General features: G+C 36.2%; 1 long non-coding RNA gene across 1 annotated transcript in view; it reads right to left on the bottom strand.

Moving 5' to 3' along the window:
* The window catches only part of LOC120096527 (uncharacterized), a 34,884-nt gene extending 11,056 nt beyond the window's left edge, over window positions 1-23,828 (bottom strand). Inside the window, exons 1-2 of the long non-coding RNA XR_005493036.2 lie at window positions 23,722-23,828; window positions 23,494-23,575 (exon numbers count right to left, since the gene is read on the bottom strand). This is a non-coding gene — a long non-coding RNA (uncharacterized LOC120096527). The remainder of the gene's footprint in view (window positions 1-23,493; window positions 23,576-23,721) is intronic.
* Between the last annotated feature and the right edge of the window lie 3,458 nt (window positions 23,829-27,286).

Raw genomic sequence — 27,286 nt, 5'->3', positions numbered from 1 at the left:
AAATTTGAACTAACTTTACATTCCTAGAATTTTGCTTTTTCATCCATAGCCTATTTTCTTGTGCTTTTGTGTGAAAGCATAATGGTAACATCATATGCATAACATGAGAATATATATAATTTCAAATACCTTACCTAGATGCTATTAAATTTCTTCTTGTATATACACATAAGTATGTGTGTATTTATATGCATAGATAAGTAAAAATATATATGTATATATAATATATACATATTCACAGGAAAATATATATAAAAGAAAGCTATATATGTGTACACTAGCATCTACCTGTTATTTAAAAATATTTTCATGATTTCAGAAACATAATTATATTGCTATATTAATTAATCTGATATTGAATTGTCCTATCATGTGTGAAGTATGTGAATCCAACAGAGATGCTGTATGGAAACATTAAAATCCTCTAAGGGGGGACATTTTAGTGTCTTAGCCTTTTTGAATAGAAGTTTATGTTTTCTGTATTTTCCACTAAAACAGTTTCTGGTTAACTAATGACATTTAATAAAGACAGTATTTAATCATTTCTCCCTAGGTTTCATGAAATATAAATCTCTTATTATAAATATGGGATTCTATGTCTTACTATTTAATTAACATTGTCATGTGCTTCAGGACTGAGTAGACTGAAATGCAATGTGATTAGTGGATTCTCTTTCAACAGATTTTGAAGAATCAAATAATATGTAATCTGACCAAACCTCAAAAATCTTCATTCTTTCCATATTAGCCATTATATATTAACCCCCCCTAAAAGGTAACTTGAGAAAATTACTCAAACAAGGTACATAAGGTACAAGAAATTATAGAATTAAAGTAAATAATATATCATAATGTCATAAAATATGAATCAATTGATTCTGTTCATCAATGTAAAAGACACTATTTCTGCACACTGATTATACATGCAGTGCATGGGAATTTCTGAGCTGCCTACCAATATCTCTCTGTCCAGGGGCACAATAACTTAAAAAGCCCAGAGAATAGACATCTGAGATAACATTTCTGTCCTCACCTGTCTCTTTCTCTCTTTCTTTTCCACATCTCTGTGCAAGCTATTCTACTGGCTTAAGATCAGGATTTTCCTTTCAAAAGAATCCTTCCATGTGCCATGGGGATGGAACTCATGATTTCATAGCAAACCATTTATACAGGTCATTTCAGAAAGCTGAGACATATATTTGAAGGAACATTCATGACCTCTTATTTTTTAATCTTGATTATTCAAAATAAATGCATTTTAAAATACAGTAATAATAATTTATAAGGATTCAATTTTCCTGTCTCCTTACAACTAGTTAAGTTTTTGAAATATGGTATTTTTAGTATTAGGGCTAAGGATGATCAGAATATATTGGTGAAAGTCTGAAGATCAGAAAAATATAATTATCACATTAAATGAAAATAAAAACAGTATTGTCTTAGTCGGGGCTTCTATTCCTGCACAAACATCATGACCAAGAAGCAAGTTGGAGAGGAAAGGGTTTATCCAGCTTATAGTTCCACATTGCTGTTCATCGCCAAAGGAAGTCAGGGCTGGAATTCAAACAGATCGGGAAGCAGGAACTGATGCAGAGGCCATGCAGGGATGTTTCTTACTGCCTTGCTTTTCCTGGCTTGCTCAGCTTGCTTTCTTGTAGAACCCAAGACTACCAGCCCAGGGATAGTGCCTCGCACAATGCACTAGGCCCTCTATACTTGATCAACAACAATTGAGAAGATGCCTTACAGTTGGATCTCATAGAGGCACTTCCTCAAGGGAGGCTCCTTTCTCTGTGATATCTCCTGCTTGTGTCAAGTTGAGACACAAAACCAGCCAGTACAAGTATTTTGAACAGTTCTTTGCTCACCCATCCTCAGCAAAGTTTTCTCCTACAGCCAATCAGAATAAACACAGAGACCCAACACTAATATTACATGGAAAATGAGAAACCTTGGGACACTAAGCCAATAAATGGGATGTCTCCATCAAATCCTTTCCCTTAGCACAAGAGTCACAAGAGATGAAGGGCACCAAAACAAACAAACAAACAAACCAAACCAAACCAAACAACAAACAATAAAAACAGAATCACAAACAAACAAATCCATGGTCCTCCAAATCCACATGATTACAGCACATGTGAACTCCCAGATATTGAGAAAGTATGCTGGGCCTGTTCAGCTTTCACCAGACCTTTGTGTGTCTGTTACCACTTTCAGTTTAGTGGTTTGATGGCAATGTCAAGTGTGAAAACTAGTAAACCAGTGTTTCTTGTGCCTTCTCTTGGGTTCCCTTCTGTCTGTTTGGTTTTGTCAAATTCTGATATATTAATTTTTCTTCTGTGTGTTAGTCATCATATTATATTTTACTATATTATATTATATTATATTATATTATATTATATTATATTATATTATATTATATTTTGTTATAAGATCTTAAAGACCCGGTCTTTCTGAAAGAGACATAGTGAGAGTTGATCTAGATGACAGAGGGTCTGTGGTTCAAATGGGAGTAGAAGAGACAGAGGAAACTCTTATCAGGATAAATTATTTATGTGAGAAAAACCTATTTCAATAAAAAAGTAAAAGGATAATCATGAAGTAAACATTGTGCCTGACATTGGACCAAAATACATGCACACTAATTGATGTCACGTTATTTTTGATGAGATAATTGGTGATATGAGTAAAGCTAGGAAGCAAAATAGATTTTCATTATAGATTGTTACCTAACATAAAATGAATTGCCTAATGTGTGTGTGTGTGTGTGTGTGTGTGTGTGTGTTCATTCAAGTATTTTTTGTCCTGATATGATAGGACTATAAAAACTACCCAGATCCTTGGAAAGCAGGTCCAATGTTTTCTCCAATTTCCAAACAGAAATCAAAAGTTTTGAAGCAGGGATCAGATGAAGGAGAAGGTGCAGTGTTTTCATTTCTGGATTTCATTATTCTACTTTGTAGTTTGTTTGGTTGTTTGATTGTTTGGTTGTTTGGTTTAATTTCCATTGGTTTTTTTTTCCTGTAAATTTTTATTTTCTTCCTTTACCTGGGTACCATTCCAGTTATCTGTCGAAGGGCATCTATACTGATTCTGCTGGCTAGCTATTGCGAAGAGAGCATAAATGATCAGACAGGCACATGCAAATACTTTTGTAGTGAGGTACAAAGACGATAGATTATATGCTCAGGAGTGTTGGCGGTGGGTCATATGGCAGTTTTATTTCTTGTTTAATGAGAGACTTCTGGAATGGTATCTGAACTGTCTGCACGACTCACATTCCACTACAGATGTTCAAAAGCGTTCCCTTTGCCATACGCAGGCCCGTTTGCTCACACAGTCTCTGCATGATGGTCCCGTTGAGGGGTGGAGTTTCAGAGGTATCCTTTGTATTTCCCTGCTTGTGAAGGATTATGAGCCCTTAAAAATATATTTCTATGAGATATCCTAGAGAACTTATACAACCAAAGCAATGAAAAAAGACCCTGGGAAAAGCAAACATCATATTTATCTATATCTATATCTATATCTATATCTATATCTATATCTATATCTATATCTATATCTATATCTATATCTATATCTATATCTATATCATCTATATCTATCTATATCTATTGCATTACATTAAAAATAATACTATTTTAAATATTCTCCTCTGGCTGCATCACTGACAAGCAAGCTATAATTTGTTGTGAGAAAACAATTCCTTTGAAGAATTTCTTGACTTAATACTTCTAAAATCAGATAACAATAGCAGAAGCAAAATGGGAAATACAGTTGTATATTTAATAAACATCAGATCCAGTGAATTAATTTTCCAGCATCCTTTTTTAATTACATAAAATGATAGGGTTGTTACTTTCTGCAATTGTACTGCATAAATGGAAAATTAAACTAATCTATGTTTTCATGCGTTCATAGTTCCAAAATCAAAGTTCAAACACAATAGCAACTGATGGTGAAATTCTATTTTCAAATAAATGTCCATTATTGGTATGGCTTTCTGCTGTGAATGACTCAACACTGAGACGTGACACTTATGGTTGACATCAGTTCGATAAAGTGCAACATGAACACCATCTTATTGGTTTAATTTTATTTGTTTTGTAACTTATTGAGGGATCAAGGTGGATTAACTTCTAAGTATATTTTTTAATTAACACATTCACTTTGGATGTGTTCACCCTTTATCAGTCATCATTTTCACATATTTGTGATAATTTTCTGATACTTCTCCTTGTAGGGTTTTGTAGGATAAGCTAAATACAATAATGTTGAAAATCATTTTAACTGATAACCATACAAAGGACCATGCATTTTTCATTTCTGTTTATTCTTGTTCTCCTGCTGTTTAGGACATCCATGAGATTAGAAACAGATAAAGCAGGGTATTCTAAATATTTATGAGAAGGCACAAAGCAGCTGAACAAATAGAGTTGAATTAGGAGATCCTTGATTATCCCGTAATCTCCATAAACAAAATGAGACAAACAGAATCGCTGTTCTATCGTTTCCCTGCAAACTTATATCTTGCCATTATCTTCCATAGCCTGGAGTCTCTAAAGATGGAGATTTCTTGGAGCCTGAAAGAAGCACTTGGTAACATTGGAAATGAAAGAACACCTGGGTGACTGGTTCTAGTCTCTACCAATTTAGTGTTTAGGTTTTAAAGGGAATTATAGATATTTCAAATAAAAGTAGTTATTTCCTTGAAAGTCTCCACTGAAGGACTATAGGTTCTATTTTCCCAAATCTGGGAACATGAGTAAGACTATTTTAAGGGCTTCTAAGCTACATAAATGTTCTGGAGAATATTTACAGTTCTAGCAAGTAAAAGGAAGTTTTCAGTAATAACCCATTTAAAGATATTGAATTAATTTCAAGTTAAAATTAAAAAATAACTGGTAAATGAAGTAATCTCATAGCAATAATGAAAATCTTTTGTAGCTTTGTATTTTCAAATTCACAAGGCAGGAATTATTTTTTTAGCATCTATTCATGTACAGGTAACTTTATTTAAATTATATATACATTATTATGAAAGAATACTATTAGAAAATTAACATTTTAGCATTACCAAGAACAATTTAGCCATGTTTTACTTAGAAATGCAAATGGTAAATTCATTATGTTAAGTACCAAGGACAAGAATGGATATAAAATTCTTTTGATTTCATTAACAGCTATTATGTTTTTGTGATAAATTGTTTCCACCTTCTCCAGAATCCTTTACCTCTACAGGGTAAAAGTTTACATACTAGCAATTAGTCTTTCTGTATTGCAATTGTAAACTGTATGTTTTCCCTTTATTTTCACCTATCTTTGTTACTAATATACAGACATGAATCATAGATCGTCAACTAACCAAAGAAGAATATCTTGGAAATAGTGTAAAGTAGTGAAATGTAATCTTTCCATTCAATCTTAGACTAAAGAATATATCAAGAGAAAGGAGAGAAATGAGGGATGTAACATAGGATAAGGCTTGCCAACCTCAGTGTTTACCCTAAAATATTTTATTGTCTACTGAGTTTCCTAGATATTGATTATACATTGAATAATGAGGTGACAACACCCACAGGACTATATTTATGAGCATGAATTCCATTTTATTCTAGAGCTGAATTTACAGTGATCAGACATATGGAAGTAGATTGTGGTGATTTTTAAAGCAATCCAAGACAATACAGTTAATAGGAATTTTGGAAATACATGCATATATTCATATATTTATAATAATAAACAATACATGTATCTGTAATAGTAATTATTAATGCAGCATATCTATTTGAATACAATATAAACACAAACTTCATGTATTTTAAAAGGCCTTATAGATTCTTCAGTACCTTATATAAAACATCTGTAATAGTACACTCAAAAAATTTTAGGATGGCTAAGTGTGGTAAATCTACCTTTTGCAAAATGTTATCCACAAGTTAAATAGTGAATGTATAACCTTTCAATATTCTTGAAACTAGAGAGATCTATACTGAATATTATTTTTTCATTATTTTACACACCCCCATACATGAACAATGAGCATCATTGGGTTCTAAACACAATAAAAAAGACTGACTTTGGCCATTTTATTTTTCTGATGTATCTTATAAATTAATGTAAGTTAAGAGAAGTAGCTCTTTCAAAATATATTGCTTAAAGGCAATGCAGCCCAATATCCTCAATGTGTGATTTCCTGGGAATAATGAATTGGGGCTTTGCTTTGATATATTTCTTAATTCTTCAGACACTGACATCTCAAACTGGTTGTATGTCTTAAAGCATGATGTTAGTCTCAAATGTGCACATTCTGCTCCATAGGTCCTTTGGATCTTTACTCTTTCACATAGGTCAGTCTTATCATTAATGACTGCTTCTTTGTTTCCCATCACTACCTGTGAACTGTGTGGAGCACACTGTATGAATAGACAAAACGTCGCTGTGTTGTCCTATAAATTCTGCTTTTATAGAACAACATTGGCAGATAAACACCACGCTGCTTTGAACAACATTTATCATTATGCCATAGGCCCATCTGGAAAGGAAAATAATCAACATAAATGATTATGACCATGAAAATAATCTGCTTTCTAGGCAATTAATTAACATGAAAGTAGCAATATGATGGTAAAATCTCCTCATAAAGCTCCCCTTCCCAGCCCTAAAAATGATCCGCCACATGCTATTATGCTTTCTGTTTCAGTGGTCATTTGAATACTCAGTATTATGAAGTATTTAGACTTATAATTCCTATTCTGATTTATAACAGTATATGTGGTCCCCTTAAGATGAATCTCAAATATACATTAGTAATGTGTTTCTTCTACTTCCTCTGTTTTCTAAGGTTTATGGTGTTAGATAACAATGCTTTGAGTTGAATTGGATTTGAGTAACTTTCACTCAGAACATGCATTCTATTTCTGTCATGAGGTTGAAAACAGACAAGAAACTAATCTGGGCAATGAGAGGTGATTAAAATTAGGTAAAGATGTGAGGTAGAGATACAGATATAAAACTACTAGAGGCTGTATAATAAGTGGAAAAAATGTATCATATTTTCTGTATTTATTCTTCTGTTGAGGGACATCTGGGATGTTTCCAGCTTATAGCTATTATAAATAAGGTAGCTATAAACATAGTGGAGCATGTGTCTGTGTGATATGTTGGAGCATCTTTTGTGCATATGGCCAGGAGCGGTATAGCTGGTTCTACAGGTAAAAGTATTTCCAATTGTCTCAGGAACTGCCAGTTTGATTTCTAAAGTGGTTGTACCAGCTTGCAATCCCACCAGCAATTGAGGAGAGTTCCTCTCTCCACATCCTTGCCAGCATCTGCTGTCACCTGCGTTTTTTATCTTAGCCATTTGATTGGTCTGAGGTACAATCTCAGGGATGTTTTGATTTGCATTTCCCTGATGACTAAGGATGTCAAACACCATCATCGTTCTTGTAGTTGTTTGTCGTCCTCATCCTTGTCATCCTTGTCATCTTCATCTTCATCTTCATCTTCATCACCACCACCACCACCACCACCACCACCGCCATTTCTTTAGGTTCTCCTCAACCATTCGAGACTCCTCAGTTGAATGACAGAGACTCCTCAGGGACTTCTCTGTTTAGTTCTGTACCCCATTTTAATAGGGTTATTATGGAGTACTACTCAGCTATTAAAAACAATGACTTTATGAAATTCAAAGGCAAATGGATAGAACTAGAAAATATCATCCCGAGTGAGGCAACCTAGACAGTACATGGTATGTACTCACTGATAAGTGGATATTAGCCCAAAAGCTCACAGTACCCACGATAAAATCCACAGACCATATGGAGCTTAGGAGGAAGAAAGACCAGGGTGTGGATGCTTCAGTCCTGCAGAGAGTGGGGAACAGGATGATCTCAAGGAGTGGAGAAAGGTGGAGCCGAAAGGGAGAGATAAGGGTGAGGAAAAAAAGGAGGCAAGATCAAAAACTAGTGGGGGATGGGAGAGAGGTACAGAGGATCAGGAAATCCAATAAAAATAGGAAACAGTAGGGAATGAGGACCTGGGGGCAGCCTCTGGAGAGTCCAGACACCAGGGAAGCTAGGGTTTCCAGAACACAACAGGGACAAGATTGGGCGAAATGCGCATCAGAGAGGAAATAGAACCTGTAGAGACCACCCCCAGTAGATAGACATGGACCCCAGTTGAGACATGAGACCAACCACCCATTTCAAAGTTTTTATCCCAGAAATGTTCCTGTCCAAAGGAAAGACGGGGACAAAAATGGAGCAGAGACTGAACGAAGGGTCATCAGGGGACTGCCCCACCTGGGGATCCATCCTGTCTGCAGACACCAAACCCAACAGTGTTGCTGTTTCCATGAGGCAGTTACTGATAGAAACCTAGTGTGACTGTTCCCTGGGAGTTTCTGCCAGCCCCTGACCCAGCAAATGTGGACCCAGTGGGGGAGCTGGCAGAAGGACAAGGACAGGAGGAGCTGAGGGGAATTGCAAGTGTATTGGAAGAACAATTGTCCCGTCCTGCAGGACAATCAACGAGGGTCCACAGGGTACCTGGAAGAGATTGGGGGACAAGAGACATGAAGAAGGACAAGACAAGAGTCTAATCAAGGTGACAAGTTTACTGCTTGCAGGCTCTGGTGCAAGGCAGGGGGAGGAGGAAGTTTTCAGGGGGCCGGGAGACCTTGATGTACTAGCCAATAGGGTAGTTGACTCACTCCTGCGAGATGTTGACCTAGGTCTTGTAGGAAAATGGCCCCTAGCAGAAGGTCACAATCCGTGGGTCTGTAGGAAATTGGCTTTCAGTAAAAAGGTCGAAAGCCCTGGGTATGTAGGGGTCTGTAGGAAGCTGGCTCTTTTGCATAAGTCACAAGCCCCAGGTCTGTATGAAGCTAGCTCCCAACAAAAGGTCAGGAGCCTCCACTTGGCAAACCCGTTGGACCACCAGATTTGTATCAGTGCTTCTGACAAACCTTCTCACTGAGCAACGCTGACCACCAGATTGGTATCAGCACTTAAGCTAGAACATTAGGTTTTATCCACTGAGCTTGTCCTTTAGGTGAACTTTCATATATTCTTTTTCTGTCCTAATTAGCTCAATGTTGGGGTCTCAGGCAAGTCGGCTCCCCACAAACAATGTTGGCTGGCCCAGACCACCCAGTGCTCCCAGGGACTAGACCCCCAACCAAGGAAAGTACAGGGAGGGATTCAGAGCTCTAGACACATATGTAGCAAAGGATAGCTTTGTCTGACCTCAATGGGAAGGGAGGCTCTTGGTCCTGTAGAGGTGTGATGCCCCAGCATAGGGAGATGTGGGAGCAGTGAGGCAGGGAGTGGGTGGGTAGGTGGGTGGGGGAGTACCTTCATAGAGTCAAAAGGGAGTGTGAAAAGGGCAGATGAGGGATGGGGGGTTGTGGAAAGGTAACCAAAAAGGCAGGTATCATTTGAGATATAAACAAAAGGAACAATGATGATCATGATGGTTATGATGATCATGATGGTAATAAAGGAAGGGGAGGAACAAAAAGACACCCGTGTACTTTGTCTTTTGTCTTGCTACTTCCACAAAATTCTATTGGTATTCATTAACAGATTTAAGACAAAAATTAACAACTTCTTTGAAAATCTGTCTTATTTTGTTATAGCAGTGAAAGCTCACTTATACAGAGCATAAAGTACATTTCTATTGGATATTTTATGTATTTACATTTCAAATGTTATCCTCTTTCCTGATTCGCGCCTCACCCATATCCTTCCCCCTTCCATGAGGATGTTGCCCCTCCTACAAACCCACTCCCACCTCACCACCCTGACATTCCCCTACACTGGGAAAATGAACTTTCATAGGACCAAGGGCTTCTCCTCCCATTGATGCCAGACAATGCCATCCTCTGCTACATATGTGGCTGGAGCCATGGGGCCCTCTTTGTTTTATGGTTTAGTCCCTGGGAGCTCTGGTGGGTCTGGTGGGTGGATATTGCTCTTCTTCTTATGGGGTTGCAAACTCCTCCAGCTCCTTCAGTCCTTTCTCCAACTCCTCCATTGGTGTCCCTGTGCTCAGTCGCATGGTTAGCTGCAAGCATCCTCAAGCTCAGAATATTCAAGATACAATTCAAAGACCATATGAAACTCAAGAAGAAGGAAGATCAAAATGTGGATGCTTCAGTCCTTCTTAGAAGCAGGAACAAAATACTAACAGGAGGAAATAGAGGGACAAAGAGTGGAGCAGAGACTGAAGGAAAGGTCATCCAGAGACTGCCTCACCTGGGCACCCATCCTATCTATACGCAGCCACCAAATCCAGTCACAATTATTGATGCCAAGAAGTCTTTGCTGACAGGAACCTGATATGGATGTCTCCTGAGAGGATCTACCAGAGCCTTTCAGATACAGATGAGGATGCTTGCAGCTAACCATATATACATTTTAAGTTAAAGATTGTATGTATACTCTCTACTGGGAATATCAAAATATTGTGAGTAAGAAAAAGTATATAAGTGGATATGAGAGATTTGGAAAATGTTTCCCACTTTGGGAAATAATATATACATTACAGATTACTTAAAGTTATTCTCTCTCTCTCTCTCTCTCTCTCTCTCTCTCTCTCTCTCTCTCTCTGTGTGTGTGTGTGTGTGTGTGTGTGTGTACATGTGTATGTACATAGTTCAAAGACGGTGGAGAAAGGAAGTGTTTAATCTTCATTTTGCTTATACTTATATCTACTGCAATCTACTTCTTCAGGATTCCAGTTTATACAGAAGATCAGCTGAAACACCTAGGCTCATGGGACTGAGCAAATACTAGATTCTTGGACTTCCTATCCACAGCTGCCTATTGTCGGGTTACTTGGACTACAGACTATAAGTCATTTCAACAATTTCCCTTACTATATAGAGGTATTCCTTAAGTTCTGTGACTCTAGAAAATGCTGAATATATATATATATATATATATATATATATATATATATATTCCAAAATACATAAATACGGTTAGCTGAGTCTATATAATGTTATTTGTATGCATGTTTTCAGGGTTGATTATTTGGTACTGAATAACCAATTGATGTGCTCATCACTAAGAATGACTATTTCTTCTGAAATACAATTATTTCATCTTTGTGATTGTAATATCTTCCTGCTATGACACCTGTGAATAAATTGTAAAAGTAAGGTTCATTTACCAGATGTAATTGTCAACTCAGCGGCTTACTGCTAAATAAACTCCTGCTTTCTAACTCCTTCTGCATTTTGGCTGGTTGATTCAACTCAGCTGTTTTGGCAGAAAACTCCTCCCCAACCTGACTCCAAGTTTGATTCAAATTGGTTTCTCTCGGCTTCTCACTGACTTGCTCTGCTTGGAAAGACTGCAGCTGAATTCAAACTGAACTACACTGACTGTACTCACTGTATGAAGTGAACAGAACTGAGTGGACTGTATGAACTCACCTGAACTGAACTATATTCAGCTGACTTGCACCAGGCTGCACTGAAGTAAGCTCAACCAAACTTAATTGCATTGCCTGAACTCAATTGAACAGCACTCACTGAATTGCCCCACAGTCCCCTGACTCACTGTGCTGTTATAAGTAGCCTCTATTTCCTGTCTGTTTTCAAAACAGTTGGTCATATCCTATTTCTGACTCATTCTTTCAAATCTTTTTCTGATTCAAATTTTGTCTGCCCCTCAATTAAATATAACTCACACTTATAGCTGTTTCTTTCTACAAACTAACTTTATCTTCATTGTTTATTATTAAAGGCTGATACTAAGAGTGTGTATATATTCCATCCAGGGGGATCAAAGTTGTGTCATTGCAACCAAATCCCACAGACGTTATATTTGGATGTGATCTCTTACCAGAGCAGCCATGTTGCTGGATTAAAATTCCTGTACATCCTCTCCCTTTCTGTTAAGCTTAAAAATTAGACACAGTTTAACTATTACAGCTAAAACAATTATAACCCCATAAATTTAACAGTCTGACTATCCTTATGAAGATCGATTTATTGAGATGATCATTATAAATACTTTTCTTTGAAAGTTTTCCAATGTGTTTTCTTTCTTTTTAAATTTAAATTATTTATTTATTTATTTATTTACTTACTTACTTATTTACATGGCAAAATAATTCCAATAGTCCAATAGCAACATGCACACCATTGTGGCTAACAATAGCTTAAGACCAACTTAATAAAAGAGAAATCATATCTGACACTAGAAGTCTAGTCAACCACTTTGGGCTAGGATGTCATGGATCTCAGAGGAGAACCTACCACTGTCTCTTTACTAAACTAGCATAATCCCTGACTACACTCTAAATATCTGCCTTTATACCCATAGGTATAAGTGTACTTATCTCACCACATCAAAGATACTTCTAATTGTAACAGAGGAATACCATTCCAGAAACCCCAAGTCAATGAAAATGCAGTAGTGAAGCCCAGTTCCAAATGATACAACACAACTCTTCCACCTAAGCTTGGGACATTACAGAAGATTGGTTCAAAGATTAGAAGAGTCAAGGAATATTAAGAGTTGTAGAAATAATCATTCCTGATGACGATGTGTAATGACTGTAATAAAGAGCACAGCTATTTATTACACAATACCAGATGGTCAGCCCTGAAATCATATATACACAGGTAATGTGCAGACTAGGCAGTTGTATTTATGGATATGTTAATTATATATGTGACAACAATTATAGTAAAAGATATCACAACCTTAAAAGAGAGCAAGGCAGGAAATGTCCCGGGCCTGGAAAGGATGGAGAGAATAGAGTAATGGCATCATAATCTCAAAATCAATAACAATTGCTTTTTTATTTTGACAATTTTTTTTCTATTAGATGCCTATTTATATTCTAATGAGAGAAAGAAGTGTTGTGTATTTTGGTGGGTAGGGAGTAGGGAGAATCTGGAAGAAATTGAGGGTGGGGAAACCACAATCAGAATATATAATATGAAATATACCCATTTTCAATTTTAAAAAGGAAAAAATAAAAGATGATTAAATTTGTAAGAATAGACAGAATAAAATAATCCTTTAACTTGATTATATATATATATATGTATATATACTTATATATGATGACAAGTTTGTCAAATGTATGAAAACAAGAGAAAATGGGTCCAAACTTCTCGCCAAAACCAGGTGTGTTAGGGTTGACAAGCGTGAAGAAGTATGAAGGAAATTACATTTGCCTTAAACAGTGATTATGAAAGCTTCCCAGAAGAGTTTCTGAAATTCCATCAAGATAAGTCCAAAGTCAACCCTTTAGCCTGAGAAGAAGGCCAGCAACCAAAGCACATATCGTGATTTTGTGTACACTCCTCTGAACTCCCAACTCTAGAAAAGTTAGGAATTGAAGGTAAGAGTAAGAAGATAAACAGAAGACTGCAAATATTTCAGAAGTTCAACAAATTAGGATATGAATTTCGTTGACTTTTATGACGCAAAAAGAAATGAAGGCAAATAGATTTAATGGATTTCAATTTTAGTGACAGAAATATATCTTTGAAGGCATGTTTATACGTACAAATGTTCTTCCATAGCCATATAATGCCTTCACAAGTTAAAACACGAAGGCATGAGTATAGATTTGCTAAAGTTATTTTATTTTCATTAAATTATCTTTTTTTTTTTACCAGTTTGTAGAAGTGACTTAATTCACATTTTTTTAGCACGTATTTTGTTTTATGCTGGCTTTCCTCTCTCTCAGTTCCAGGTAATAAATTCAAAAGGTACTGCTTGTACAAGTGGTCCTAAATCAATAAGAAAAATGACATCGAGCCACCAAACAGGCAGCCTACACCAGCTGGTATGATGCTCCTGACACATACACAGTAGAGGACTGTCTAGTCTGGCCTCAGTGATGCTTATTAACCCATGAGACGCCAGGGAGTGGGAAGGCCTGGCAGGGGGTGAGGATAACTTCTTACAAACAGTGGGGAGGAGGAATGGGATGAGTTTCATGAGGAACTGTGGGAGGGCAGACCAGGAGGGGGTAAGGACTGGACTGTGAAAAAATAAAAGTAATTGTAAAAATGGCAATTGTGTTGCTAGAAGCTATAGGTTTCATTTAAACACTAATGTACTTGAAATTGTCATAAAACTAATGCCTGTACCGTGCAAGGTAAGAAGCTTGCTAATTTTTAATGCAAGAAAAACTCTTCACCGGTCCATCTTCTGATAGAGTTTTGGGGGATTAATTCACAAATAAGATCACAGAAAATTATGATCAAGCAGTTTCTATCCCCTTCTCAGTCCCAGGACACGATTAATTTTCAAAAATAACCGTATGGAAATAATAGCCCCACAAACACTGTTCACCAGCACAACCCAGAGGCATGGAACCTTAAAGTGAGTTGCTGTCCAGCTGCTTACTTGAAAATCCACTGCATGTAAAATAGGGGGGAACTGAAGATCTCAATATATGGTTATCAGCAAGTGCTGGCTTTTGTTCTTCCCTTGTAACGGTGTGATACAGCAGAGTTTGCATGGAGCATTTAAGTATTTTCAGTCACATTCTATTATTAAAGACATATTTGTTATAACACGCATAGAAAAGGGTCTGTAATTGAAGTACGGCTTTGATGTATTTAATAGGATGTAAAACTGCCATCGTATTTTAATAGGCGATGTTTTATGTGCATTAGCAGTAATATAATAATGCCTCTTCCATGTGCTCTTGCCATTAGCACTTTCCCCTCTCTTTTTTTTCAGTTAATCTTAAATCTTTAATGTAATCAAACACATTAACATCTTTTCCTCTCTTCACTGTTCTTGAGCAGAAAGGATCTCTGGAATGAACTTTCCATAATTGACGCATAGCTGCTACAGGGCTAGTGAGCTGTTAATACTTTCCCACCAAATCTGCCTGCCTGTTGATTCTTGTATATACACAGACATACTTAGGGTCATTGAAACCATTTGATGGGATCAATGGAGGGGATCAAAATGGCTGGAGGACTGGAGAGTTACCTCAGAGCTTAAGAGCATCAGCATGTCTTCTAGAGGATGCTGGTACATTCCTAGCACCCATATGACAGTTAACGACTATCTGGTTCCAGGGAATATGACACCCTCTTCTGGACTCTCTGAGCACTACACACTTGCAGTTTAAAAAAATATACATAAAAATATTAAATAAAATGTTCAAAATATTTTTAAATGACTAGAACATGTAAAATCAATAAGAAATAATGCTTATGCATTTTAGAGAATCCGTAAGGTGCTATTAGGTCAAGCCATATATTGGCAGGAAATTGTAGTAAGATAAAAGCAAATATACCAGTCTTAATCAACAAAGACAAAATGTATTTTTTTTGCATTTTGAATACTAAGTTCAAAGGAGTAATCATTAGGACTATATCTAGCCTTAAACTATTAGGTGAACCTTTATGCTATTCTGTCCTTGACCTTTGAGATTAGCAAATCACATATAAAAAATTAATATTTTATATGTATTATTTCATAAGTAATTTTGTTACATGCTTAACTATTTTCATAACAAAGAACAGAAATGTTGAACTCAGAGACAATTGGATTGATTTCACCATTCATCCCCATTAAGACCTAGCTAATTTGTGACTTCTGAATCCAGATAAATTAACATACACTTGAATTATAAATTAAATAAAATTACACACTCCAGAGGAATAAGTTAATACTAAGGCTGTCTTATTTTTAAAAATTGAGAAGTTAGGACAAGGACTGTAGGAACTGATAGGGTTTGCAACCTCATAGAACATCAGTATCAACTAACCAGACCTCCCTAGAGCTCCCAAAGACTAAACTACTAACCAAAGAGTACACAGGGGGGACTCATGGCTGCAATTGTGTATGTGGCAGAGGATGGGAGCGAAGCACCTTGGTCCTGTGGAGGCTTGATGACCCAGAGTAGTGGAATGCTAGGGTGTTGAGGCAGGAGTGGGTGGGACAGCACCCTCATAGAGGCATGGGAAGGGGGAAAAGACAGTGGGCTTGTGGACGAGAGACTAGGAAGGGGGATAACATTTGAAATGTAAATAAATAAAATAACCAATTAAAATGAAAAGTATTGTCTTTTGCACTGAATAAATCAATAATTCAGTCATATTTCACAAAAATATAGAACTGTAAGACAGAAGGTTAAGTTTGGAGAGTATGTAGGGTGCTTTTTCTGTGTGTATTGAACTATACATCACATTCTTCGTAGAACTGGCATTGGCTGCTAAGCACTATGCTCTTTTCCAATGCACTAAATTTCATTTCAGAGTTAAATGCTAACAATTACTAATTGTTTATTTCAGGGTTTTGAAGACAGTTGAGGAATCAAATGTTTTTCCTTTTTGACATTTCATCCTATACTATACAGTGTGCTCTAGTTAATGATTAAGGCATTTGGGATTACATAAAGATAAAAATGTATATGGATGTATATTTTCTTTTAGTTATTTTATTTTTCTTTTATTGTAGAGTGTTGATTCTTACCATTTTCATGCAAGTATATAATGAGCATATTTCAAAGAACCTTCTGCAAGCCTGTCTCTAATGACGCCCTACTTCTGTTACAACCCTATATTCCTCTGGTCAGTTTGACTTTTACCTTCATGGTGTTTAACATGTTTGATTTTATGTATTTAGAAACTCTGTGACTCACAAATGAGTAAAACACGTGGTGTTTGTGTTTCAGAAACTAGTTGGATTCATTTGATATTATTATATACAATTTGCATCAATTTTCTTTCCTACGATAAACTTCATTCTTTGTGCCTGGTAATAAGTCCCATTATGTTTAGAACTCTAATTTTCTTCATAAAATTCTCTGTTGATGAATCCTTGGGTTAGCTCCATGACTTAGTATGAAACATTTTTCAATAAGCAAGAATGAGGAAGTACCTTGTGATATGACTTGGAGTCATTTGTGTAGAGAGACTCTCTTATGCAATGTATGTAAGCAGCACCTGCCAATGTAAAGCTGGATGGCCAAAGAATTGAGGCAGGATTAGAGGGTCTGACATCTGGTAGAGAGATTGGAACTCTAGAACAGAGTCAGCACTGGACGAGCTTCACCTTAAATGGTGAGGGAGATAGAAGCATGAAACTGTAGATAAGTAATTATGTGGCAGGACTTACAATAACATAAATGAAATAATTGAGTTATGAGGTAATGGGAACGAGTTAAAGGTAGACATTTATTCATATATAATTCATGTCTGACAGCCATTGTTTCCACAAACTTAGGTGCAGGTGGAAAAGTCCATGGTTACACTTTGTTGTAGATACTGAGGAGTGATAAAGGTGTGTCATATTGTAAATCTATTTATACTTTTGGGGGTAGCCTACATACAATTTCCATAGCGACTGAATCAGTTTATATTCTCAAAAGGAGTATGTAAATGTTCATTTTTTGTTCATTTTTGTCCTCATCTAAATCAGCATTTGTTGTTACTTTTTCTTAATGATTGAAATTTACATATTTTACATGTTACAATTTTTCTCCCTTGTCTTTTCTTCCTAAAATCCCACACATATGCCACTTCATCTTATCTTTGAAATTCAAGGGCCTCTTTTTAAAATAAATTGTTGCATTCATGTATATTCATATATGTATATATATGTATGTGTTATGTGTGCGTGCATGTGTGTATACACATATATATGTATGTATGTATATACATTAAAATGATATGCAAATGCATTACTTACATGTTCCTTATATGTATGGTACTAAATTTGACCATTTGACATGGGATAACATATTTGTGTGCTCTTCCGTGGGAAATAGTATATCACTTAAAAACAACACCAACAAAACACTAAAATAATAGTTATTAGTATATGTCAGCTTATAATGTAATCACACACTATAATGTGCAAGTTCAATTATATTAGATACAAATAATTATTTCATTCAACATAAAATCTGAAAGAGGACTACACAATGTTGATAATTTTATGTTATATTTTGAGAACTTTGTACATAAAAACTAAGCTGCTAATGGAGAAGCAATGAACATTTAAATAGAAACAAATCAAATTCATACAATTATAATTATTACAATACTACAACTAAAACCTAAAAAAAATAAAAATCCTCATTAGCGAATGCAAGATAAAATATTACATATGACTGTACTATACTTATAATAAAATAATAAAATATTACATTGAAAAGGAATAAACTATCAGAGTTTTTAAAAAGTACTGGTGAAAGCATGACAAATCCAGAGACAAATGCTAGCAGCAAGCCATTGAACTGAGAACATGACCCTCATTAGAGGAATTAGAGAAAAGATTGAAGGAGTTGAAGGGGTTTTTAACCCCACAAGAACAGCAATACCAACCAACCAGAACTCCCAGGGACTAAACCACTACCCAAAGAGTACACATGGACAGACCCATGGATCCAGTGCATATGCAGTGGAGGATGGCCTTGTTGGGCACCAATGGGTGGAGAAGCCCTTGGTCCTGCTAAGGCTGGACAGCACTGCCCCCCCTTCCCCACCACCTGCATAGGGGAATGTCAGGGTTGGGGGCGGTGGGAAAAGTTGGATGGTGGAGGGGGAACACCCTCACAGTAGAAGGGGGTCAGGGATGGGATAGGGGGTTTATGGACAAAAAAACGCGAAAGGAGATAACATTTGAAATGGAAATTTTAAAAATCCAATAAAAATAAATAAATAAATGAATAAATAAATAAATAAATATACAAGTAAGTACTGGTAAACTCCAAGAACCCTAGATTAATTGAAAGAGATTGGCCAGAAAACAATTAAACACTGTATGATTTTGTTTATATGATATGAAAATGTCAAAGGGACAAGGTCCAGTGACAGAATACAAATCACCTCTGGCTAAAGCAGAGTGTGATGAGGGATGTTTAACTACAAAACAGTGAAAGGAATTTATATGATGGACAAACTTTAGCCTTTGTTGATGGACTCACTACCTCAAGTTATACAGTAGACATGGCTTAACTTTACTGCATATTCAGAGTACTCAATAAAGCAGAAAAATATTCTCCAAAACTAATATATTGGCAGTAAGACTAAATAAAAAGATATAGAACCTGAGTATTAAATGTTTTTGTTCCAACTTACCCCATGCATAACAGTATTAAAATTATTTTTTATAAAAACCAGTGATGTAATCATGAGAATATTTTCAGAAGAACTGCTCTGAAATTAATTTTCTTAACACCCGTTGATTTGTAGACTTCTACTGGGAACCACTCTCTCACACCAATCCCACTGTGACATAGAGTTGTCCTTGACCACACATATTCTCCTTGAAATTCAGTCCACACTTTGTAAGCAACAGACTGAGCCCAAAAGCAATTTCTTTTCTTTCCATTAACTCGTATTTCCTCAACTCAGCTTTTTAAATATATGCCTCACTCATGAACTATTTCCATATTTAATATAAATAACCCAAGCAATAGATGCTTGCCTTTACAAATAAAATGTTTTCACAAAGTTTTATCATAAGCTAAATTTCTATGATACATTAAATTTATAAGATACATTCACAAAAATAAAACCCCACGTCATTATTAAGACCATGTTAAGAAAATGCCAGATACTATCATTATCTGCATTTAATGAATTAAATAACAGAGATATATGCAGGGTTAAAAGAGTCATTTAATACACTAATTTTGCAGTTGACTTAAATATAATATTTCAGTAATCATCTTTGGGTTCTTATTAAAGAGTGATATTTTAGGGGATAATTTGTGATGTGACAGAATTTTATTTTGAAGGCAAACGTGCATCTTTCTCATACTTAAGGAAGACTGAATAGCATGCATATTTTACTCAGCAGCTATTTTTTTAATGTCAAAGATCTAAGATGCAGATAAAAGTCAAATCTTTAAAATAATAAACTCATACACAAAGCATGATGGTGTTTTTTTTTCCCCTCTCTGTTGAGGAACACCTTCTTCTGAGTAACATCCCTTGGCATACTTGGCAGAGCTCCTGTGACACTATATCTGAACTGTTGATATTTTCTCAAAGAAGGAAAATGTGGGGAGAGTCCTCAGAACTTCAACTGGGATTTCATCCTCCCTGTCTTGTAGCTCCCTATAGCTCAGTGTCAACGTACACCATCTGCTTATGAATGCATGGTCTTGGATGAGCGAAGGTATATTGTGTATGAGAGATTAACTAATGAGCTGGGAACTCCATCTGCATGATTATATAAAAGGTATCATATGTGTGTGGTTGATGTATTTTAGTAGGGCAACTGTCTGTAGATCAGTCACTCCTCTAAATAACCTCTGACCCATGCTGTGCTATAAGCTCAGGAGCTCATTGTATCACTATGCAGTGCTTCAGTAGTGTCATTCTGATTCTTATCTATACTTAAGTGACTACTTGCCACATCTCTCCTGAAAATATCAAGTGCCATCCCTTTTATCCATAATCTCTCTAACATGTCTGAGAGAATTCTGAGACATCTTTAAGCTTCAACAATTTAAAAATGCTCTATGATACTTTCAAGCTATCAGACTATGCTAATTTTATGGCCGACTTAATTTCCTAAGTGACAGACATTATGGAAGTGCTGAATGGAATGGATTGTGATTAGGACAACAATGATTTTAATGGATAAAAAGGTCAGCCACCATATAAACTGCACAATACGAGTGCGGAGAGTGGTGTGAAAACCCTGGGATATGAAGACATAAAGATGGCTGTCTAATGAGGAGGTTGGCAATAAAAACGCAAAGAGCTTAACCAAAACCCCTGCTGACCTTGTTTATGACATCAGTGAGGAAGGCAAAGTCAAACTTTGTATTCCCTTGAGACTCAGCTGTACAAATGAATTTATCACTTTTATCTGAATGTCCTATCAGCTCCCACTTGAATTTTCTGTCTTGATCAGGCAATTCCAGAGATTTGCAATGCCTGGCAATTCACTCCAATGACTCTCTTCTTAAACCCATTCTTTCTTGTTCCCCCAACACTGTATTTGTCATGTTGGACCTCGATACTTGAAACATTTCTCTCCCTCTATTTCTTTATTTTTCTTGGATATTATATGTATTTACATTTTAAATGCTATCCTCTTTCCATGTTTTCCCTTCAGAACTCCCCTATCCCATCACCTCTCCCCTGCTTCTATGAGGGTGCTCCCCCTCTCACCCATTCACTACCACCTCAAAGCCCTGGCATTCCTCTACACTGCAGAATCAAGCCTTTACAGAATGAGGGGCCTCTCCTCCTATTGATGCTAGACAGTGCCATTCTCTGGTACATATGCGGCTGGAGCCATGAGGCCCTCCATGTGTATGTACCCTTTGGTTGGTGTTTTAGTCCCTAGGAGCTCTAAGGGATTTTTTCTATTAGTCCTTAAATCTTGAAGGAAACTTCACTATATCTTTCCTGGTGATTCTTGATCTCCAGTTTTCAAAATACAGGAAACTTCTTAAAGGGTTTCTTTCCCTTGTTTATATTTTTCCAAGACTGAACTTCTACAATTGCCTACCTCAAACACTGCTTGTATATGCCATCTCAATTCATTCTGTCTCCATTGTAGAGTAACGTTCTCTTTTTCATCTATCTATCTATCTATCTATCTATCTATCTATCTATCTATCTATCTATCTATCTATTATCTATCTATTATTTATCTGTCAATTATCTATCTATCTATCTATCTATTCATTAATTGACATTATTAAGGATTGTACCCAGAGTAAGCCTTGTGCCTTCTAGGCAAGCACTAGGCCATTGGCCTTGTCTTCAGCCCTTAAAGATTGTTTTCCTCAAAATTAATTATATACTTTACATCCTGATTGCAGCTTTCCCTCTGTCCTATCCTTCCAGTTCCCTCTCACCTCCCACAACATTTATTCCACCCACCCTCCATCTCAGAAAAGGGAAGGCTTCCCACGGGTATCAAACAACCTTGACATATCAAGTTTCAGTAAGACTTGGCACATCTCCTTCAGAGGCTAAACAAGGCAGCTCAGTTATGAGAAAGAGATCCAAAGGCAGGGAACACGGTCAGAAACAGCTTCTGCTTCTGTCTTAGGAGTTCCAGATGCACAACAGTTACATTTGTCTAGAGCATCAGGGATGGGCTATCTCTCATGGCATGGGTCTCAAGTTGATAGTCATTGGTTGGTCATTCACCTAGATTATGCTATCTCTTTATCTCTGTATATCTTGTCAGCAAGGAAATTGTGGGTGAAAGATTTTGTGTCTGAGTTTGTTTCTCAATCCCTCCATTAGAAGTCTTTCCAGGTTATAGGAGATGGCCCTTTCAGATTCCATATCTGAAATATCTCTTATCTCTAGAGCTCTTAGCTAGATCACCTTCATATATTCCTGGGAGTTTCACTGTCTTAGGTTTCTAGCTTGTCCCAGAAACGACTTCCTCCCACCATTACTAATTCTTTCTTCCAGTTCTCTCTCCTTTGGTCCTTCCCACACTTGATCACCTCTGTTCCCCTCCACAACACCCTCTCTCACCCAGCCCCTTCCTCCATCCACCCCTTGATGGCTAGCTTATTCCCTCTTCTCTGTGAGATTAAAACAACCTCTTTTGGACCCTCCTTATTTACCTTCTTTTTAACAACTTAATTTAACTATGGTCCATGTGAGTTAAATTTTGGTGGCAAAAGAGTATTTATCAATATCTAAGGGTAGGAAAAACAATATATTTAAATATATAGTTATGCCTTCATGCAAAATACAAATTAATTTCAATATTGAAATATTTTTAAAATCTCACTGTAAACAATTCAAAGCCACATTAAACACATACTTGATTAATATAGTTTAACTTTAGTCTTCATGGACTCATTCTGTTTAATGACAATGTGTGTGAAATTTAATGTAGACTATTACCACTTGGTGCATTTAAAGAAAATAAATTTAAGATTAAAAAGTTAAAAAGGAAATGAGTTTGAAAGCAAGTCTGTATTATTATCAGATTTTGTTTCACACTAATATCTAAGTGAAGAATCAAAAGCTCTATAGTTCACAATATAGGCAGAGAGAAAAATCACAAGAACATTCAGCCTTCTTTTCTGAAGCTCATTTAGACATGGCATGGTGGAGAATCAGTAGAATTGAGGATGTTCTTTAAAAAATACATCAAATTGTTTGTTTGCTTATCTGTTTGTTTTTATTGTTTTCAGGTTTATTGAACATATGGGATAACAGATTTAAACTTGGTATTTTGTAAGCATCCCAACCATAGACTGAATGACCTGGAGGTTGGAGAGACTGCCAAAGTCCAGCAGCTTTAGCATTTCCTTGGTGTCAGGATCTACCCCAGTGATCTCCTGATCTAGGGCTGAGACCTCAGAAACATAAATATCTCTCCTCTCTCCCTCTTCTTCCTTCAACTTGTTAGAGATACCTCTCACAGGACCTTTCTGAATCTGCTTCATGAGATGTAGGACATAACCAGCTATCTTGTTCGCAATTTCTGGGGATGATAGTGATCCCCTCGCACACTCACTTGTAGGTGTGGAAGTCATTACCTGGGCACATGTAGTACTACTCGATGGTGACCCGGGCTGCATTCTTCATAGTCTTCTCATCAAATTGTTTTTTATGGGTAACCTAAAGAGAAAAGTTATATGGGGAAGAGGAAAGGGGGAAGAAGGAAGGGGGAAGGGGGGAGGGGGAAGAAGAGAATATAGTGGTTTGAGAAAGAAAAAGGGGAGAGGAAAAGGAGGAGGAGAGGCAGACAGAACTGTAATTGATACCATTTTCCCAAGAGGTGGTGGGAAGAGTAGTGATATAGAATTTGTATTTCCTTCACATTAAAGGCAGTAGAGGAGCATCCACAAACAACTGAGGGATGGCTAAGAACAGAACACTCAGGCTCTTCAGCCTTCACATTCCCCACATTCCTACATGTTTATTGACATTGTTTCCTCATAAAGCCTGTTTCTTACTCAGAATATATTTTAAAATATTTAGTAGGTGAGGGGACACAATAGTTATTTCAATGGTGTAAAATTTTCTGTTACTGAACTTATCCACAAATTGTATTACTTATGTAAGATCAGTCATTCAATAGTGTATTCATTTATGAAGACATCATGGTCATCCAATAAATATGTAGCCTGATTACTTTTACAAATTAACAAAATAAAGTTTAAGTTAAAAATATAATGGGGTTGGGGATTTAGCTCAGTGGTAGAGCGCTTGCCTAGGAAGCGCAAGGCCCTGGGTTCGGTCCCCAGCTCCAAAAAAAAAAAAAAAAAAAAAAGAACCAAAAAAAATATAATAAAGGTTACTTGAAACTTCATTCAGTTCAGAAATATCAATAGCTTGGCTACATGTTTACTTAATTTTCTGCTTCAGAAAATCCATTTACAATATAATAAGTACATTTATTTATGTTAATTATCTGACCCAACATATGAACAAACGACCCAAACAATGTAATAGAGTATATTAAAACTTTCTTTCAAAGACAGCACAAACGCAAGAAAATCAACTTTTAGAAATTAAAACAGAATAACCATTTTAGAGTGTTGTTCTAAATGAGAGAAAGGGAAAAATAAATAAATAAAGCCCACAGGATTAATCTAGCCAGTGCAACATTTTAATAATAGGAGGTTCCTGTGAGAGTAAACAAATAAAATAGAAGAGAAATTACCAGAGAAGTACATCATTTCAAGGAACCGAAATAAACCATGTTTTCGAGATTAACAATGTCTGCTGAGTGCTCAGTTTAATGAATTCTCATGCTGAGACAAAATATAATAAAATTGAGCAGCACTGGGGCTGCAAAGAAAAGCTTCTAAAATCCTACCAGAGAAGGAAAACAACAAAAATAAACACAAAACAAATGGAAACATTATAAAAATTATTAGGTGGTGGTGTCAGACTCATGAGCTACATGCAATATTGTTGATTGTGATGAAACATACCAATGGAATATGGGGAAAGATAATTTCCAAGTCACAATTCTATGCCCAGATAAGTGGAGGGATGGGATAATTACCATGCTAATATTAATTGTCTTTTTACATTTCTTATATCCACTATTAAAGGACCAGAAAGAGGAACAGGTAAGATAGGTCAGTTAGTAGATGACACTTTCACCATATGAAGAATTCATAATTTGATATTTATACCTAAAAAAGTCTAAAATTATATCTAAGTCTTTAAAGTCCTAAAAATAAAGAGGCTATATAGTACTCAGGTGTTAATGATACTCTATGAATTAGTGTTTTCTATTGCAGAGTTAAAATACCACAGCCAAAGCAATTAAAGGAATATGATTGTATTTTAATGGGTGATTCCAAAGTGATAGAGTCCATGCTTGTAGGCAAATCTTGATTAGACAAAATGATCAAGAAGGAAAAAAAACACATGTCATATGCACTCAGCAGTGAGAACAAAACAAGTCAAGCGGTTTAGCTATAAACCCTCAAAGTCTCACCTCACTGGCATTCTTGCACCAGCATGGCTTACATCCTTAAGGTTTTATAACATTCTCAAATAACCAGAAACTAACTGCTATAATACACACTAATATTCAAGCCAGCACATTTATCTATCATTGAAAGCCACAGTGCTAACAGAATACATATACTCCAGTTGCCTATTGTTGAACAGCAAATGACTAGGAGCCTGGATAGCATAAAACAACTATGTTTGTCAAACCGTGGGTTCTAACAAAGTCTAGTGAACGTGAAGGCCCTTAGTTGTGTGGATTCAGAGCTTCAATACTAAGAAATAGTTGTCTGTAGAAGACCCACTCATATTTGATGACTAACATTTGCTAGTTTCATAGCCATCAGTAAATGCTACTGTTAGAACATCTACACATGATCATTCCACAAAGGGTAGCTAATTTGTTCCAAGGATCAATGTACCAAAATAATTAGAAAGGATTTATTACTTATGCTATAAGTTAAAATTTTTATAAGCATAATTCTGTATAGTGTTCTCAGGAATAGTCAGTTACTTGGCTAGAATTGTCCAGGATCAAACATGTTTCCTCTTCAGAAATAAAAGAAAAACATTTGGCGAGGAATAGTGGTACACATCTTTAATTTTCAGCACCCAGGAGCTCAAACATGCAAGTTTATATCAATTCAAGACCTGCCTTGTCTTCAAAGCAAAATTCGAGGCCAGTCAAGGCTACATTCTAAGACATTATCTCAAACATACAGACATACGAACAAACAAAAGAGATGGGGGACCTTTGATTTTAAATCCATGGATATGATGTATTAATTTAATATCATTTTATACATATAAATCCCGTTTTAAACAAACTCTGCAGTAATGCAAAATAGTAGAATATATGAGGCCAGATATTTAAATGGATAATAGAGATATTGTTATACTATTAACATCACTGTTGTTCCTGAAGTGTATAATAATGTGAATGATAATTATACAGCTCTGAAGTTGAAGAATTTAAGCAGTTGATTTCAGCCATGTCATTATGGACATAAGCAATAATGATCACAGATGCAGGTAGGACTTGTTATGTGCTCTGAGGGCCTTGGAAACTAAAACTAGGGTACCCAGCTTCAGGATATTGGATACATAGTGTGTTTATGGGGGTCCATGCATGTGGGTATGTCTGTGTGTACAAATGTGTATGTCTGTGTGTACATGTGTTTATTTGTATAAACCTGTGTATGTGGTGTATATGTATGTCTGTGTGCATACATGTTATATATATTGTTGAGTATATGAGTGTACAGCAATATTTGCATGCATGTATGTGTTTACAGCTGTGTGTACACTTACATGTATGTATATGTGTTTGCATATATGTACACCAATATGTACACTGGTATGCAGGTGTGTATATCTCTGTCTGTAAGTCTGTGTGTGTACATGTATATATTCCTGTGTGTATTTGTGTATACCTATATGTCTGCATGTATGTGTAAGTGTTTGTGCTTATTTTATACCTATATGTGTATATGTCTGTGTATATGTATACATTTGTGTGTATGCCTGTGTGTACATATGTGTACATGTGTGTAAACTTATATTGTGCACACCTGTGTATGTTTGTGTACATGCATGTGTTTGAGTGTGTACACCTAAATGTGTATGTGTGCATAACTGTGTGTGTATATCTCTATGTGCCTACACTTGTGTGTGCATGTGTATTTGTAGACATATATGTGTGTATTTTTGTATGTCCATGTGTGCACACCAGTGTGCGAATGTTTGTGTGTGCATACTTTTGTGTGTGTATTTATCTGCCTGTGCATGTCCATATAGTGAGAGTGTGGTGGTGAGTATATATAGAAAACAAATGCAGGAGCTGCAGTTCTTCCTCTGCTA

The sequence above is a fragment of the Rattus norvegicus genome, chromosome 14, assembly GCF_036323735.1.
Source record: "Rattus norvegicus strain BN/NHsdMcwi chromosome 14, GRCr8, whole genome shotgun sequence".
Taxonomy (NCBI): Eukaryota; Metazoa; Chordata; class Mammalia; order Rodentia; family Muridae; genus Rattus; species Rattus norvegicus.
Note: the sequence above shows the minus strand (reverse complement) of the source record. Positions and strands in the feature narration are given on the sequence as shown.